We start from the raw sequence: 12,094 nt of genomic DNA, 5'->3' as shown, positions 1-12,094 counted from the left end.
TTATATTTTTAGAGAAAAGGTATCTAAAATATTAACAGAATGCTGCGTGGATTAAAAGCATTTGGCTTTGGAATCAGAAAAAATAATCTCAGTTCAATTTCTACTATCCCATTTTACTAGGGCAAGTTGTTTAACTTCCCAGAGACTCAATTAACTCATTACTATGGTGGAGATAATTCATCAGAGGGTTGTTTAACCTTTTCAACAACAGTTATTTATTAAGTACCTACTATAATCCAGGCACTCAGCTAGGCTCAACACCAGTTGACAAAAAAAAAAAAAAAAAAAAACGAAACTGTCAACAATGTCACCAGTCAACAAAAGAGACACTGTCCTGGCTCTTATGGAGCATATATTCCAAAAGATAAGAGACATCATGCTAAATAAATTAATATACAATTGAATATAGAATGATACATTTTAATACGTGCTTTTGAAAGAGAAAGAGGAGGATGCCCTGAAAGAAAAAATGGGCAGAAGAGAGAATTGGGGTAAGGGTACCCCTTTAGATACCACTCTTGCTTCCCTTCAGTGTAGTCCTAACCCAGCTGCCACGGTCGTACGGTTTATATAACTCAGAACATCAGGGTGGAGCCAATGACGCTCCACAATCTGCTGCCCGGTTGCCTGCCTGCCCTCATCTACACTTGCCCTTGCGCAGTGGGCTCCACCTACTTGAACTTCCCTGCTATTTCATCCTCAGAGCTTTTGGGTTTAACATTTCCTTGGCCTGTTACACCCCAGATTTCCACGTGGCTCCTTCCTTCTTTAGGTCTTTACTTAAATACTATTCTCCCAGAGATGCCTTCCTTGAACAACGTTTTTAAACTTGCAACCCCCAAGCCCAAACCCACCTGTCCTCCTTATCCTCCTCACTCTCTTATTTCCCCCTATGGCTCTGAACATCTAACATAACATGAATTTACTCCTTACTTTATTATCTGTCTTCCTACCCAATGATAAACTCCACGAGGGCAAGAGTTTTTGTCTGTTTCACCCACTGCTACAGTCCCATTGCCTAGGCCAAGGCCTGCTGCATAGGAAGTCATCAATAAATATCTGTTGATTGGTCTAGTCAGGACCTGTCTGAGAACGCGACATTTGAACTGAGAAATGAATAACGACTAGGAGTAACGAAGACTGGGGGAAGGTATTCAGAGAAGGGAATTGTGAATGGACAGTCCTTGAAACTAGCAAGATCTGGCTCTAGGGAGGAACTGAAAGAAGGCTTTGGGGGGCTGCAGATTAGGGGAGAGTGGCCTTCAGGACAGCAGGAGAGGTGAACAGCGGCAGGTCGTCCATAGACCAAGTCTTCCACTTAGTAAAGACTAAAATGTATAGTAACCTTTTTTTTAATTTGAGTAAACAACTCACTTAAAATTTGGAAGAAAAGAAAAGCAAGAAACATTAAAATAATTATTTTAGCCAATTGAAACAAAGAGCAAGCAGGTAGAAAAAAAATGCAGAGGGAAACAAGAAAGGAGGATGGAATAGATAATTGTGAGTTCAGGTTCTGAAGACGACCAGCTGCCTGAAATAACAGAGGTCACGAAGGAGAAGTGGGGGACAGCAGGAAATGGAGAGAGTTAAAGAAATTAAAGAAAAAGCTAAGAATAAAGTACTTGATGCTTACGTTTACTTAATCCTGTTTCCATTGTATCTCTATGACTCTACATTTTTCTATATTTTTTAAAAACTTGCTTCTTACATGCTGTAATTTGCTAACTTTCTGTAAACCTGACTTCATTCAGCCTTCCTGTTCCTCCTTTCCCCCATGGTGCCATCAGAACACAGGCCTCCTGCTCCATCACTCCCAATACCCTCCTCTAACAGCTCTAACAACTTGAGCTCTCCCTTACTTTTAGCTCCAACATCTCTCTTTCACCCATATGTCAGCCACCACCTACTTGGTTCCTGTTTAGAATTCACTGGCCTGGAACATTCCCCAATCCCTTGGCCCCTTGGCTAACTCTGATTCCAAGGCTAAGCGGCAGCTGCTCTACCACTAAATCCATATTCCATATTTTTATTTACAAAATATCTCTTGGCTGCATGAGTATATAATTTATTGTACCAACTAGGAGCCACCAACAGAAGGAGACACTGGCTAGAATAACAGGTATGAGCAGAGACTGTCCTGGGTCACACCTACCTTTAGGGAACATATTATGGTTAATCGGCTTAGAGTTGCCACCTTTGTCCCTTGGGAATATCATCTCAGGGTTGAAATAGGGCATTTCTACACAGGGCACTTGGAACAGCAGCAGCTAACACTTATTGGAGCAAGGATTATTTATCACACACTGTGCTAAGCACTTGGCTTTAGTCTCACATATGCACATAACCGTATTTGTTGATTTCAAGGAAAAGATGAAAAAAGCCAACTGAAACTTCACTTTACGTTTTATCTAATGACAAATAAAACAAACCAACTGCTATATATAATCTGAAGGCTAAAGTTTCTCAATTACTGGCTGAAATTTTTTTATATATATACATATACCATTTGAAAAAGAAATTACTTTTTTTCCCCTAAAGAAGTCTTGCCAATGTTTTATACAACTACAAGAAAAGCTTCCTTCTAATTAACCCAACTGTCTCATAGTGTAATTCAATGTATCCTGTTTGAGACATACAGTCAATTCTCATTATTCATAGTAGTTATGTTCTATAAAGTCACTGCAAATTCTGAATTAATGAATACTGAACCAGTGCTCTGAGGGGAAATACAAGGTTAGGTTCCTACAAAGCTCTGGTGACAAAATTGTCATCAACTGATCAAAACATAATCTTGTTTTAGATGTATTTCTGTTAAAGACACTTTACATAATATATATTGCTGATTCATTAACACTGAACTCACAGCCAACAGCACCATAACTCATACCTCAACAGAGCTTATCTAACACACGTATTTTCTCCATAAGGCACATCACAGCCTTTTCAAGCTTAGGAACACTAGACAGCACTTTGACACTATGCTTGGGGGCCATTTTAAACAGCAAAATCAACAGCAAAAAGCACAAAAATGTGAAAAATCTGGCACTGAAAGGACCACAAAAAGGGCAGTTATTTACAGTATGAGAGCTGAAACAAGAAAGCAAAGTGTCACCTTGTTCAACCCCAACTGGGAGCATGCGCATCTGAGGCTCATGTGCATGTTTGCAAATGACCATGGAAATACCATAGTATGGACTTGGGAGTTACAGGTAGATTTTAGTGAGTAGACAAATTTTAAAATACAGAAATTGAGAAATCCACAAATAAGGAGGCTCAACTCTAATTTGAATTATGGCACTGCCCTGCTGAAAAATCACTTGATGGCTTCACAGTACATTTGGAATAATACATACAACCTGCTTACCATGACCTGTAGGCCCTGCGTCATGTCACTCTGCCTACCTTTTTAATTTCTTTTTGCCCACTACACCCAAGCATACTGATCTTCTGTATGTCAGTGACTCCCTTCCAAATCTATCCTCCCAGCCCTAGCCTCTTCCTTGGTCCTGAGCCACAAATTCATGTATCGAATGCCATATTGGAAATCTTGGCCCAGATGCCTAAGGAGCAACTCAAACTTAACCCAACCCAAACAGAACTCATGACATTTCCTGCTAGTTCTGCTCCTCCCTCAGTCTTGTCTATCACCCCAAATGTCACCACCATCCATGACGTGCTGTAGCCACCTCAGCCATCTTTCTGGCCCTACATCATGCCAACCTTATTCCCACCTCCGAGACTTGGCATTTGCTCTTTCCTCAGGTTGGAACTGTCTTCCTTCCCGTGTTTTCAAGTCTGTCTCCTTCCTTACATTCAGATCAAATACCACACACTCACTGACTCCTTCCATGACGACCCTTCCCTCCAAATCGTACCATCATATCAACTTGTTTTATTTTCTTCATAGCACTTCTCACTATCTGAAATTCTTTGGTTCATTTATGTGCTTATAACTTTTTTTAAACTGCCTCATTCCATTGCAATATATTACCCTGGAGGGCAGTGACTTTTTCCCCTTTACTGTCTCATTTCCCTCACTTAGATCAGGCCCAGTACACAGGAGGCCCTCTGATATCTGTTGCTGCCGGGCCTTTTTCTAGAGCATCACCTGTACAAACACTTTTCTGCCCCAGAGCCATTGCACTCACTGTTCCCTAGGCATGGACTGGCAACTGGGAATCATTCTTCAGATCTCATCTGAATGTCACTTTCTCAGTGAAATCTTCCCAAACAACCCATCTAAAGTAGTCTCCCTGCTCACCCCTGAGTGTTCTCCGATATGACACCCTCTCTATTTGTATTAATATCACATTTTTACTTGTTTAACACCTATATTATCCACCAGCATAGAGGCTGGCAAACACTGGCCTATGGATCAAATTTGACCCACTGCCTGTTTTTGTAAATAAACCTTTGTGGGAACACAGCCACACCTATTTGTTTCTGTGTTGTCTACGGCTGATTTTGTGCTGCAACAGCAGAGTTGAGTTGTTACAACAGAGGCCGTATGATATTTAAAGCCTAAGTTATTTGTATCTGGCCCCTTATAGACAGTTTGCTGACCATTGCCTTAGATTATGGGCTCCCGAGGTCAATGATTCTCTTTCAGTCCCCCACTGTACACCAAATACCTGACACAGTACCATACATAGTTGGTACTTAACTATTATTTCTTGAATGAGTGTTGAATGATTTAGCATTGAAAATAATATGATTAAGGAAATTTTTCATATTCAAAAATAAACAAAATTTTTTGTGAGTGTAGTTGCCTTTTGTTCTTCGCTAAATTACTTGATCCTAAGTCTTAGAGCTAGACTTATTTTCCGTTATTTCCATTGGTTATGTAACATTAAAACTACACAGAGAATTCTATCTAGTAAATATCTAGCTACTACTGAAGTGCTAAATAGAAAAGTTTTATGTGAGCATTTTGGGCGCCTAGGTTAAATTCATAGAAAGTACTGGAATGTGGTGAGTTTAGTTCTTCTGTGTCCTGCTGCCATTCAGGTATCATTCCCCACTCTTTTTGGCATTTCCAAAGCTATTCCAAATCACCTTTCCTTCCATTATTGTAGAGATACTGTTAGGTGTCCTTTGGGGTTAGGTCTCTGTCTTATGTTGCACTACCTTGAATTTGATACATTTAGACTTTGTTCAGTCCATTTCTCACCTCTTTTCTAATTTGCCAAGTTCATTTAGAATACTGAATCTATCTTCCACAAGTAGCCCTGTCTTTATTCTCTTCAGAAGAATGAACTCATCTACAAATTTGATGAGCCTATTCTCTATTCCATTTTCCAGGTCATTGAAGAAACACTTAAGCAGCCCTGGAACCAAAGGTGACCCCTTCAAAACATCACTTGTTATGTCTCCCTGGGCTGACACTTATTCATCAGTAATCTCTCTCTGGGTATGGGCAGCCGTTCAGTCTACTGACTATTGTTGGCAAAAGTAACAGCAGCAAAAACTGCTCAGGAAAAACATTTTGCCTTCTGCTTCACTAAAATAATGTAGTAAAGTAGATGACGCTGTTTAGAAGCTGAATCTCTTTTGTATACGGAGAATTACATTTTTTGTTTGTGCAGTGAACTCTGCAATGTGGCCTTTCATAAACACTGTAATTAGACAGATAGTTGGTCACCCTTGTTTTGTCACAGAACAGCTTCTATTTATTTTCAAGTCTCCTTTGTATCTGTATTTTCTGTCCTCTGTGTTTGAGTAATTACCAAGTCCTGTTCATCAAACTAATTCTTGGAATTTTTCCTTGCTCTGTTGTTACAGTTAGAGCCTCAGCTCTAGCCATCTCTACCTCTAGCCAAACTACTGCAAAAAAATTCTTAACTGACGTTAATCTTACCTCTGAATTCTTGTGATGCTCTCAGAGGGAAATATCTCGTCAAATATTATGTTGTTTCGTGAGTCTTACTTCTATAAGCGGCTTCCAATTGCCACTCAAAATAAAATAAACCTTCTAATATGACATTCAGGACCTTCTCCTAGTTAGCTTTTATTCTCCAGTCTTTAAAGATCAATTCATGCTTAGTGCCCTGATAATCAAGCACGGGTACCAATGTAGTGTCTCCATAATCCCCAACATTATCTTATAATAACATTTGCTGGTAACTTAAAACATGCTTTTACTAGCAGTGTTATTATTTTACAAGTCTGTTTATATTTACCAATGTGATATTGACAATTCACTATTTTTTTAAGTATTCCTATGAACAGCAGTCTTGTTAGCACTTGCAACTGGTTATGTACATTCTCTATAATATTATAATCATCTCTTGATCTTTGCTACTGACAAATTGTGCATTTGTCTATGATTTCTTATTAAGCTCTTTGGATCCTTTGGAATAACTCATTAAGCCAAAAGCAGAGCCTTTAACCACAATGTGTAATTATAGGTGGGCTTTACAGACTAAAAGTAAGAAAGAATGTTATTATTACCATCATTGATAATCAACACCACCAAAAAAGAAAAAAAGGGACATTTAAAGATATTAGCTAAATGCTCATAAATTCAGAAAACCAGTTAACTAAAGGGTATTTTTTTAAAAGGCTACTAATAATTTAATTGTCTTTTGTAAATAGTGGTAATAATGTTTTGACTTATATTCACCCCACTGGACATATTAGACTTTCGTATAGTAGATACTCAATAAAAATCTGTTGAATGGACAATTATTTGATTGATAGTATAGTTATATAAAGGTATACATTTTTAACCCCATTTTTCTATTTTGCAAATGCATGCAGGGAACTGAGAGGAGAGAGAACAAGGAAATCTTATAGAAATGCTGTGTTTACATAGCACCCATTAAATACTGCAACATAATGGTAGTTTTTGAAATTCATTTATTAATGATTATTAAGATTCATTAATGAAGGAAAGTAGAAAGATTCATAAAAAGATGCATACTGATTTCAAAATTTAAAGAACCACTTTGTTGGAAAAAGTTACTTTCATTCCCTAAGCAACCAAAGAGTACAAAATAAAACTTACGTGGACACTGATGCTAAAATATTTAGCATATACTAAATATTCAATCAATGTTTAAAAGTGCTAAAGATTGTAAGAACTGCAATTACCAAGAAAGACTTTGTGCCAAGGAAAATGAAAAAGGCAAAAAGATTTTTTTAAAAAGCATATATTTATGGGTAATCTAAGGTATTGACAAACAATTGATTTTTTTGATAAACATGTTTTATTGCTAAAATACAGATGTGAGGAAACTTCGATGAGTTTCCTAAAAGTTTATGAGAAAGAGTTTACTAGTTTATTATTGGATCAAAATGTATATCATAACAAAGATTTTGTTCTTTATTACTGCTCTATGAAAATCTGGATTTACTGAACAGGTTGTACTGCTTTGTACTTTTCCATCACATAAATAAAACGACACATGTAACATGCCACCGTGAAATATTAAAGTGTTGTAGAATGATTATTTGAACAATGAAAACCAGCTTTCACTCCTCTGATACTTCCTGCCTAAAGGATTTTTAGCATTGCTTTAGCTTTTTCAGATTCCTTCAGTCCTTTTTAAAATCGATGTCTAAATATGTTTAACCAAAATGTGCTGTAGTAAACTTCCACTGAATCATGTGACATGTTTTAAATCTTGGTGATAGAAAAACATTTTCTTTTATATAAGCTTATCAAAATATTCTCGAAGTATGGAAACACAGTTAGCAATCTTTTTCTAATACGTATAAGGTAGAAGGTAAAGATTTAGCAATCTTTTTTTTTTTTTTTTTTTTTTTTGGTGAGGAAGATCAGCCCTGAGCTAACATCCATGCCAATCCTCCTCTTTTTGCTGAGGAAGACCAGTCCTGAGCTAACATCTATTACCAATCCTCCCCCTTTTTTTCCCTTTTTCTCCCCAAAGCCCCAGTAGATAGTTGTATGTCACAGTTGCACAGCCTTCTAGTTGCTGTATGTGGGACACTGCCTCAGCATGGCCGGACAAGCAGTGTGTCAGTGCACGCCCGGGATCCGAACCCGGGCCACCAGTAGCGGAGCACGGGCACTTAACCACTAAGCCACGGGGCTGGCCCCCTAGCAATCATTCTTGATAGTCAATGCTAGCAAGTCAAGCTAGGTATATGCATTTGAATGTGTATAATTACTAAAATTAGCCCAGATTTAGAAGGCAATGTAACATGTTTCTAACGACTTGTAGTGTCACTGTCTGTCTCTATCACCTTCCAACTGTGTGACTTTTGGTAAATTATTTAATATCTCATAGTCTCAATTTTCTCATTTATAAGACTGGATAAGAGTAGTAACTAATTCATAGAGTTGTTACGAGAAGTAAATGAGTTAATACTTATAGAGTAATGTATTTATTTCCTAAGGCTGCTGTAACAAATTATGATCACCTTGGTGGCTAAAAACAGAAATTTTCTCACAATTGTGAGAAATTGTGTATTTTTTCACAATTCTGGAGTCCGGAGTCCAAAATTAAGGGGCCACTATGATTGGTTCCTTCTGGAGGCTCAGAAGGAGAATCTGTTCCATAACCTTCTCCTAGGTCCTAGTGATTCCCAGCAATCCTTGACATTTTTTTGCACATAAAAACATCACTGATCTTTGCCTCTGTCTTTACATGGCATTCTCCTCTGTGTCTCTCTGTATCCTTTCTTCTCCTTCTAATGATACTAGTCTTTGGATTTAGGGCCGACCCTAAATTCAGGATGATCTTATTTCAAGATCCTTAGCTTAACTACATCTGCAAAGGCCCTATTTCCAAATCAGGTCACATTCTGAGGTTCCTTATGAGTATGAAATTGGGTGGACCCTATTCAACCCATTACAAGTACAAGAATTGGGCTGGCACTGCGTAAGTACTCAGTCAGTTTATGAGTGAAAAATTGGAACAATTTAAGTAAATACTAGTAAGAAAATGAGTATATAAATTACATGAGTCACATGCTAAACTTTATAACAGTTATTAAATAATGAGCTCAATCTATTTGTATCAGCATGAATAAATCTGGAAAGTTTGATGTTGATTTTTAATAAATAAACTTCAAAATCCAAGGTATACTATTAATGTAAGTTAATACTATGGCATTTCAAGCCTATGAATACCAAATTCATGATAAGTATTGATTTTGGTGACAGAGGAGTACAGGACTGGGAAGAAGAGAGAATATCAGGGTCTTCCACAACTTCTGTAATAATTACTCTTAAAAATATATTCTTCAATTTAATTTATAATAGCATCAAAAAGAAGAAAATACGTAGGAATAAACTTAAGCAATAAGTCAAAAGATTTGTACATTGAAAACTACAAAACGTTGCTGAAATAAATTAGTCATCAATAAATGGAAAGACATTCCATGTTCATGGATTGGAAGACTGAATATTGTTAATATATCAATACTACTTAAAACAATCAACAGATCTAATAAAATTTCTATCAAAATCCCAATGATATTTTTGCAGAAATAGAAAATTCAATCCTAATGGAATCTCAAGAGGCTCCAGATAATCAAAACTAATACAACACTAATAACAAACTATCAGAAAGAGAAATTAAGAAAACAATCCAATTTATAATTGCATCCAAAAGAATAAAATACCTAGAAAGAAACTTAATCAAAGGTGAAAGAACTGTACACTGAAAACTGTAAGACATTGAAGAAAGAAATTGAAGAAGATGCAAATGAATGGAAAGACATTTCATGTTCATGGATTGGAAGAATTAATATTTTTAAACTATCCATACTACCCAAAGCAAATATACAGATTCAATGCAATCTGTATCAAAATTCCAATAGCATTTTTCACAGAACTAGAACAAATAATTCTAAAATCTGTATGGAAGCACAAAAGATTCCGAATAGCCAAAGCAATCTTGAGAAAGAAGAACAAAGCTGGAGGTATCATGTTCTCTGATTTCAAACCATATTACAAAGCTAGAGTAATTAAAACAGTACAGAATTAGCATAAAAATAGATGCACAGAGCAATGGAACAGAATAGAGAACCTAGAAACAAACCCACACATATATGGACAATTAATTTGGGACAGAGGAGCCAAGAACATACAATGGAGAAAGGAAAGTCTCTTCAATAAATGATGTTGGGAAAACAGGATAGCCACATGCAAAGGAATTAAACTACACCACTATTTCACATCATACACAAAAATTAACTGAAAATAGATTAAAGACTTGAATGTAGGACCTGAAACCATAAAATTTCTAAAAGAAAACATAGGTGGTGAGCTCCTTACATTGGTCTTAGCAATGTTTTTTTGGACATGACTCCAAAGGAAGGAAAACGAAAGCAAAAATAAACAAATGGGACTACATCAAAATAAAAGCTTCTGCACAGCAAAGAAAACCATCAACAAAACAAAAAGGCAACCTACTGAATGGGAGAAGATATTTGCAAACCACGTATCCAAAATGTCTTAAGAACTCACTGAATTCAACAACAAAAAATCAAACAACCCAGTTTAAAAATGGGCAGATCTGAATAGACATTTTTCCAAAGAAGACATACAGATGGGCAACAGTCAGATGAAAAGATGATCAAAATTACTAGTTATCAGGGAAGTGAAATGAAAATCACAATGAGATCACCTGGCACATGTTATAACGAGTATTATGAAAAAGACAAGAAATGTCAAGTGTTGGAGAGGATGTGGAGAAGAGGGAACCCTCATACATTGTTGGTGGAAATGTAAACTGATGCAGCCACTATGGCAAACAGTATGGAGATTCCTCAAAAAATTAAGAATAAAACTACCATATGATTCAACTTCTGGGTATTTATCCAAAGAATACAAAAACACTAATTCAAAAAGATATATGCACCTTTATGTTCATTGCAGCATTATCTACAATAGCCAAGATATGGAAACAATCTATGTCCATCAATAGATGAATGGATAAAGAAGATGTGATGTATACATACAGTGGAATACTAATCAGTCATAAAAAAGAAGGCAATCTTGCCATTTGTGACAATGTGGATGGACCTTGAGGGCATGCTAAGTGAAATAAGTCAGATGGAGAAAGACAAGTACCATATGATCTCACTTATATGTGGAATCTAAAACAAACAAAACAAAACAATAACAAACTCATAGCCACAGAGAACCTATTGGTGGCTTACCAGAGGGGAAAGGGGTTGGGTGGAGGGCAAAATTGGTGAAGGGGATCAATTGTACGGTGATGGATGGTAGCTAGACTTATAGTGGTGCTCACTATATAGTATATACAAATATTGAATTATAATGTTTTACGCTTGAAATATATATAATGTTGTATATGATTTTTACCACAATTAAAAAAAGAACAAAGTTGGCAGTCTCACACTTTCTGCTTTCAAAACTTATTACAAAGCTACAGTAATCAAAACAGTGTATACTGGCATAAAACAGACATATAGACCAATAGAGAGCCCAGAAATGAAACCTCGCATATATCACCAAATGATTTTCTTTTTCTTTTTTTTTTGTGAGATCGGCCCTGAGCTAACATCTGCCAATCCTCCTCGTTTTTTTGCTGAGGAAGACTGACCCTGGGCTAACATCCGTGCCCATCTTCCTCGACTTTATATGCGACACCGCCACAGCATGGCCTGCCAAGGAGTGCATTGGTGCATGCCCGGGATCCGAACCGGCGAACCTCGGGCCGCCGCAGCAGAGCGCGCACACAACCGCTTGCGCCACCGGGCCGGCCCCAGCAAATGATTTTCAACAAGCATGCCAAGATCATTCAATGGGGAATGTACCGGTTTTTTCAACAAATGATATTGGGAAAACTGAATACCCATATATAGAGGAATGAGGTTGGCCCCTTACCCAACTCCGTATACAAAAATTAACCCAAAATTGATCAAAAACTTAAGTCTAACATCTAAATCTATAAAACTCCTAGAAGAAAAAATAGGGGAAAAGCTTCATAACATTGGATTTGGCATTAATTTCTTAGTTCTGACACTAAAAGCACAGGAAACAACAGAAAAAATAGGTAAACTGAATTACATCAAAATTTAAACCTTTTGTGCATCAAAGGACACAATTATCAGAGTGAAAAGACAACCCACAGAATAGGAGAAAATATTTGCAAAT

The sequence above is a fragment of the Ceratotherium simum genome, chromosome 1 (assembly GCF_057802395.1).
Source record: "Ceratotherium simum simum isolate JZ-2026a chromosome 1, ASM5780239v1, whole genome shotgun sequence".
In the NCBI taxonomy this organism is placed as follows: domain Eukaryota; kingdom Metazoa; phylum Chordata; class Mammalia; order Perissodactyla; family Rhinocerotidae; genus Ceratotherium; species Ceratotherium simum.
This window is presented reverse-complemented; position numbering follows the sequence as displayed.